Here is a 7979-nt window from a genome sequence, read left to right on the forward strand (position 1 = left end):
CTTCTTCTTCTTCTTCTTCTTCTTCTTCTTCTTCTTCTTCTTCTTCTTCTTCTTCTTCTTCTTCTTCTTCTTCTCCTTCTCCTTCTCCTTCTCCTTCTCCTTCTCCTTCTCCTTCTTCCTTCTTCCTTCTTCCTTCTTCCTCCTTCCTCCTTCCTCCTTCCTCCTTCCTCCTTCCTCCTTCTTCTTCTCACTTCTCAAGCTACTCGTCTCCCGGCCCCGCCTGAGTGCCACTTGCCAGCCGGGAGCCCGGCTCGTCTCCAACAGGCTAGCGGCGGGTTGTTAGCGGGTGATTGATTGCCTTATTAAAGCGTGTTCTTGTAAGTGTGACCGAAGGGATTGCGCTGCATATGTTAGAAATAATGCTCGTTTTAAGCAAGGGAGGGAAGGGAGGCGAGCAGGCGAGACACGGGTCAGCACTCAATAATCCCACCGACCGAGTCGACCTGGAGGGGCGGAAAAGGGACAAGACTCTGATCGGGGGACCGAGAGACTTCCTTTCTCGCCAAGCCTGCCAGACCTGACTTCGCCATTCTCCCCAAAAAGTCGACTGGGGAACCTGGGCAGGGAAGAAGGGGGTCTGCTTACCCCAAGGATGCTGTTTTGTTCTCGAAAGGCCTAATTGGGAACGCGTCACCCTCGTTTAACTCCGAAACGGTTTCTTTCCAGGTGGGGTGGACTGTGAGTGCCCTACCAGAAAGGCGATCCCATTGGCCGTTGTGAACCAAGAGTAGATTTCGGGCTGCTTCGCATCACTTGCAGTGTTTCTCAACCTTGACAATTTTAAGGCATGTGGACTTCAACTCCCAGAATTCCACAGCCAGCATTGCTGGCTGTGGAATTCTGGGAGTTGAAGTCCAGATGCCTTAAAATTGTCAAGGTTGAGAAACACTGCAAGTTTTGGAGGGATACGCACCTGTTTATTCTTTTACAGTAATAAAAATATTTAAATAACTGCAATTGGGCGAAAGATCCCGCCAAAATCAGTACTCGCAGTGACTGGACTAAATGGTCCTTTCCAATCAAGGCGGAAAATTGAGTCAAATTAAGGGTGATTGGGGGTTCCCTACGTGCCTTCCATAGCATTCAAGGGCCTATTGCAATCAATGGAAAAATACACGCAGTAACAGACAGAAGGCCCGAAATGAATGTTTTCCTCAGGATCATCGACTTTCTGTAACCCTTCTCTGCGCTCCTATCATTCTGGGGTTTTTTTTTCCCTGCCTAGTCGTCAGCAGCAGGCACAGAATGAGGTTGCAAAGATTTCCCTGAGAAAGAGAGTCTCTCATTCCCATTATTCTCCTGCATTGCACCTCCACCTCTCTCTACTTGTATTATTTTAATCAGAAATGGAACCACTGAGGACATTAGCTGCCATATGCCAGGTTAAATGCACCCAGTCTTGCCTAGATTCTTGGCAAATGTGTGGGAGATGTCAAGTTTAGCTGTTCTGTTTTCATTGTCCTTGATTGGAGCTTAGAGTGTCCTTTGGGGGGGGGGAGGCCAAAAGCCCATTTGCCCATTCAGCAAAGCCAGATTTGTGGGGGTGGGGGCATAGTAAGGCAGCAGGGTCAGTTTTCCAGAGCAAAAGAATCAGTGATCTAGTGTAGTGATCTAAAGACAGGGGCTAAGACTGTTAAGCCTACATTAAAAGGCTTATTATCTTATGCTATTTTTCCCAAATGGGAATTAAGCAACTGATCTTTCGTCTTCGAATCCTTAATGTGAGCCTGAAAGTAAGTTAAGATAATCCAATAAGATCATCCAATCCACATGCCAGAACATTGATTGAGATGGTCACTACAAAGGCAAATGAAGGACTCAATATACAATATGGAAAAGGGAGAGCTAAATACTAACTCCTAAATTTTTCAATAATTATCATAATTAGCTGAAGAATCTGAGTATAAAACCTCTCCTTGACTTCTATTGACAAATTTATTCAGGGCCAGTTCCTTGTTATTCAGGATTAAATCAAATTGGTCTAGCAAAATGATGCTACCTAGATTCCACAAGAGGAAAATAATCTGATATTACTGTGCAAAAAACAAATGAGGGTTTTTTTTTTTGGGGGGGGGGGTTGGTACAACAAGAACATAAGATAGAAGGTCCAACTTTTCAAGGTGTTTATCGTAGAGAAATAGCTTCAATGCTACTGATTGAAATGTTTGTATCTTGGTTAGAAAGCTAAGCAGAGTTGGATCATCACTGCAGATAGTCCTCAACTTACAATAGTTTGTTTAGTGACCATTTGAACTTACAACAGGACTGAAAAAAGTGACTTATGCCCATTTTTTACACTTATGACTGTTGCAGCATCCCCATGGTCATGTGATTTACATTTGGGTGCTTGACAGCTGACTCACATGTATGATGGTTGCAGTGTCCCAGAGTCATGTGATCCCCTTTTGTGACAAGCAAAGTCAGTGGGGAAATCAGACAACTGTGTTACTAATTTGAGAACTGCAGTGATTCAGTTAACAAATGTGGCAAGTTTTTCACTATCTGTAGTTGGATGAGAGACCATCAGGGAATATTACAGCTACAAGATAGCATGGAAAGAGAAACAATACCAGAAGCTGCCCCTGTAATTGCCAAAAAATCCACTACGTGTCCATGAAATCAGTAGGAGAAAAGTTTTGTAGCAGAGTTTTTCAAACTTTTTTCAAGCTTAACTCTTTAAGGTGAATGGACCTCAACTCCCAGAATTCCCCAGCCAGCAGGACAGCTCTTTAAGCTGTCACGTTGGAAAAAAAAAACACTGTTGTATAGAAAATCAGGAAAAAAAATATTTTTCTTGAAAATAACAGGATACAGTCACCTAATCTGGTTTGTGCGTTGGCTTTAGACTGGACTGAGAAATTTAACATTATTCCCCCCAAAATAATGGCAGACCACTTTCGTATTGTTGCCTCCAAACACAAGTGGGTCCCTGAAATCTTCCTGAGTGGAACTGGCTGAAAGGGCTCTTTCCTAGTAATTTATTTATTCTGTAACCAGACATGAACCTCTTGAATAAATTTCTGCAGGGAAGAGTTCAGGATAAAATTGGTGGCTATCTGCTCTCAAAGAAATCAGAAATATATTTGGAGTTGGAAACCTTTAATTCAAGATGGGCCAAAGAGCTTTTTATGTTTGCTGGAAAAAGGTTTGAGGTTATTCTGTTCCTAAGAGCCTTTCCTGTTTGGAGATCCACGTTGTACACTTTTATTATGTGTTCTTACTAAAATCTAAACTCTGTGGAGTTCCTAACGGATCCTCTTCCTAGCCATGCAGAAAACTCACTCAATGGGTTTTTTTCAGCAGGGGGGGGGGAGAAAAAGAGGCTGCTCTGCCTGGGGAGAACATAGATTGCCACTTAAAATATAATATGAAAGCAGCAAGCAATTATTTAAAAGAAGACTGTTTAGAAAAAAATATTTGTATTTATTGCAGCTGCTTGATTGGCCTCGTTAAAGCTCGGAGAGCACTTAAATTGTGCTACAATCTCATTTAAATCCAGCATCGTTCCAGCAGGATGAGGCGCCTGAATAGACCAATCACTCCATAATGATGATGAATGAGAAATTAATTCAGATACAAGCGAGACAATTTAGGCCTTCATCTGTTTAAATAGCCTTTCAAGATTATTCGCAACTGCAGGTCACAGCTTTAATCAATTGTCCAATCTTGTGAAAGTCATATCCCTTTGCAACTTCATTCAGATTATTTGTAGAGAAACGCGAGACCAATAAAACCAAGCCAAAATGAAGTGAGGAAAGGGTTGGGCGGCTTGAGGCAAAGCTCAAGTTGTCCCCAATCTGAGATTTCCACTATCTTGCCCATTATTCCCCCCCCCGTCAGCTGGAGAGAGTGGTTGGCATTGTAATCCAGGGCGTTCGGAAGGCCCCCCCTGGTGTAGAACACTCGACTATGAAGATACCGTGGCTCCGTAAACCATATTTGGATGGGTACTTATGTTGGTGGGAGCGCCCTCACAGTGAATCAAAGATGGCCGTCACGATGCAATAAGCCCCACCTGATCAAGGTCCGTGACTATCCTAGACCCAGCCGAAGTGAAGTGCGGAAGTCGGTTAGGTTTGTGGGCGGCAGATTAGACCCTGATAGAGCCACGGCGGTAAGGAAGGCCCTCGTCTGGCGTCACCCGCTGCAAACTCACGCTACCTTCCAGGTTGCTTAATCCCATGAACAACATCTGAAGAGAGCTTTCAGTGTAAAGGCTTATTTCAGAGTCCACACGCAATGCTTTTACCACCCTAAAGAGAAATCAATGGGGCTTACTCCCGTAAGCGGACATTGGACTGCAGCCTATAATTAATAGATCCCGCGCGGTATTAAGCACGTTTACCAGGCAAACAGTTCCGTTAAGACTAGTAAGGCCTACTCCGTCCCGAAGTTGACTTAAACAGCAACCCCCTAAAGTCACTATTTTGTGCATATTTTGGGGAGGGGGATACATTCCCTTGTTTTCTTCGCAGTTTACATTGGAGTAAATGTGCGCATGATCGGCGCGAAAGCACCTTGACTAGAAATAAAATTCAGTGTTATCCCCAGAGTCTTCCTTCAAAGCGAACTGCTCAGAGCAGGTCTATCCCAGCTTCAATTGGAAACGAAACCGAGCGCGAACGGCCAGGGCCAAAAGGGAAAGTTTTGGCAAGTTTTGCCTGATAAAAAAGTCAGCCTTTTTCAACCTGTCATAAAAGTGATAGGAAAAAGTCTGGGGTTTTTTTTTTTTTTTGCATCTACATCTTTCTTCTAGCACTCAGTGTTGGCAGGGTTAGAGCAAAACTTGCCCGTCGAAAAGGGGGCAGGGATCTGCATACTTGGGAGGTCCTTGAATTTTCCAGGGAGAACTGAGGATAAGAATGCTTTTATTAAAAGTATTATTAGCACAAGCTGCAAATCCAACTATCCCAGCTTGAATCAACTTGCTCAATAGGCACATAAAACAGAAGGTGTAAAGTAGGACTCCCCCCCCCCCCCCCCGAGATAAGCAAAATGCTTATGCTGTAGACATTCTACCCTGGAGCCCTGTTAGTATCAGCCCATAGTATCAAAGTATCAGGAGCCCATAGCAACTTTTCCGACTAACATTTTATTAAATCATTGAAAAGAAAACAGCCCTTTTGTTTCCTCTAGGTTAGCCAGATGCAAAAGAAAGAAGAGCATACCACACACCCCTGTAGTCACTGCTGAAGAAGAGGAATTTAGCTTGCAACAGAGGGGCAAGACTCTTGCATCTGCTCAAGTGTGTGTGTTTAATCACCCATCATGTCGAAAGATACATTTTGCTAGCTTTGGAGAAGTGCTGGGGAATTATAGGAAGGCAGAAGTGAGAGAACTCAAACTAGGCACGCTCACTTTCATTCTTCTGGATTTTGTTCTGGGGAATTACAAGCCACCCTGAGAGAAAGGTGACAGCGAAGCATTCACAATAAATAACAGGATGGCCCCCATATTCCAGCATTTTCCTAGTATTATAAGAGCAAGAGGAGGATTAGAAGATCTTGAGAAACAAATCAGATTCTTGAGTATGTACTAAGTCCTAGTAAAGGAGGGACAGTAGTCAAACAAGTTTTATAAAGTTAATGAGCATCTTTAAACCCCAACTGAACAGAAGTCCAGACAACACAGGAATTGGTGATGAATAAACTTGAGTAGAACTGATGAGGAACAGTATGAGGGCCATGGGTCTTTAGCAAAAATGTGGGAAATGGTAGGGGAATCTTGGTAAGTTTGTTTTCAACGTATTGGGAATCAAACCTTAAATAATGATTACAATGGCTGTATTCAATATGACAAATTTAAGAGACCAACTTGAGTTCTTGTGGTCTAATTCTTAGCTAAGCTCCTTGACACACTCCTTTGAGAGTAAGTTCCATTGAACCTAATGGGGTTGCCTACAAAGTAAGTTTGGAGAGGACTATTTACTACCAGCATATGTATTTATTCAAAAGCAACTTTCTTTCTTTCTTTCAAGAAAATGTCAGTATTAGGTTGCCAATAGCAAACCCATTGCAAAGGAATCAGTGGAACTCAAACCAAATCTCCTCCAGGTGCACCTATTCATAAACCTCCCTTCCCTTCCACAAACTGGATTATATGTCAGCACTTAGAGCCTGAACCAAAAGGTTTTATGTGTACTACATTTTACTTTGTTCAATAGCTGCATTCATGCAACATTGCTTTCGCTGATTTTATGCTTATAAAATCAAACCAATTTGCTCAGTCTGAATCCTAAGACACATGCACAGATGGCAAAAATCTGGATGACCACTCAGATGTCCCACAAAGAGATACAGAAAACTAACCTAAAAAGTTGTTGGGGGAAGGGGGTTGCTTGCTTTCAGCAGCATGGATACAGTATCCCAGTGATGGCGAACCTTTTAGAGACCGGGTGCCCAAACTGCAACCCAAAACCCACTTATGCATCATCGAGTGCCGGGTGGGTGTGGCCCATTGGCTGGGTGTGGCCCATTGGCTGGGTGTGGCCCATTGGGTGTGCGTGGCTGTAGTGGTAACGGCAGACTGGATAGGACTAAAAAGTTCAATCAATCAATTCCAACTTTGCAAGATCTTTTTTTTCCCCACAAGAAATTGAAATTGACTGATTGATTGAACCTTTCTTTCTTTTTTTGCACATGGCGGCGGAGGCCTAAAGCAAAAAGGTTTTATAAAACCCAGCTGAAGGCCTAGGACTGGGGTGATGGCACGCGTGCCCACGGAAAGGGCTCTGTGTGCCACCTCTGGCACCCGTGCCATAGGTTCGCCACCACTGCAGTATCCTGATTTGCAAGATTCATGAGGCTGGCTGCAATGGACAATTTGCAGTCCAGTGAGTGTGTGTTAGATTTATATCCTACTTTTTAGTTTAGAAACTCAAGGCTGCATACACAGAACCACTCTCCCCCCATTTCTCCCCACCACACCCCTGTAGAGTAGATGGCTGAGAGCCACAAGGCTAAGTCCCCAAATCCCCCAATATACCTGAGGATGGAATTTTCCATCTCAAACCAACACTTCAGCCATTACTTTACATTGGTTTCTGCAGCAATATATATGCAGGAAAGGGTAAACGCCAAGATGGGGGCCATAATAGTGTCATTGCAGCTCCACCTGTTTCTATGTGCAGCACACAAACGAGGTGGAGCTTCGATTGCAACAATCCGGGAATCTTGATTTATTTATTTTTATCATGCTCTGGGGTCACTCCTGGTGTCCTGCATTAATATGTACATTTCCAGGCAGTAGTTGCGCTAAAGGCAGAAGATGAAAGTTTTCAATAAACCTATACAGAATCGGCCCCTCAATGAAAAACCGGTGAAAGTGCAGAGTGAATTCAGTTCTTTTCAGGAGCCACTTTTCCCCTTCCATTAATTTGAAATAGATGTTTCATTAGGCCCGGGAATAACCCAGCTTCAGAGCAAATTAATTGGCTAGGAGTCCTCCGGGGCCCTGAAGCCAAAAGTGGGCGGAGGAAGAGCGCAGCCGCCTCTTGCAGAGCAATTAAAAAGCGAGAAGCAAATCGGCAAACAAACCTTGGCGAGGCGGTGTGGTGTCTGCGCTTAAAAAAAGCTCTTCGAGAGGGATTCCTGAAGCTCCAAGGGACTCCATCTTACGAGTGACTTTGACGTATTGCTGTCCAATTAATGCCTTTAATTGGTGTCTTTCGGGGCAAGCAGAGAAACCCGAATCCTACAATATTTGGTATGAGCTGTGGCTTTTCCAGGGATAGGCTTTTCCTGTTACTGATTATTATTTTTACTTTCGTATAATTAGCAACCCCTAGCAGTGAAGACTACACTATTAAAGCAACCTTGAAGGGGAAGGGAACCTAAATTAAGCTGCTCCTTTATTTTAAGTCACATTTCAGAGATTTTAGGAGCATCTGTATTATCAGAAATACAGTAAGTATAAGGCAGATTTTAGGAATATAATTTAAACAAGGTTTAGTGTAGATAAAATAGGTTTATATGCAGCTA

This window comes from Protobothrops mucrosquamatus, unplaced genomic scaffold, assembly GCF_001527695.2.
Source record: "Protobothrops mucrosquamatus isolate PMUCROS unplaced genomic scaffold, P.Mucros_1.0 scaffold12, whole genome shotgun sequence".
Lineage (NCBI taxonomy): Eukaryota > Metazoa > Chordata > Lepidosauria > Squamata > Viperidae > Protobothrops > Protobothrops mucrosquamatus.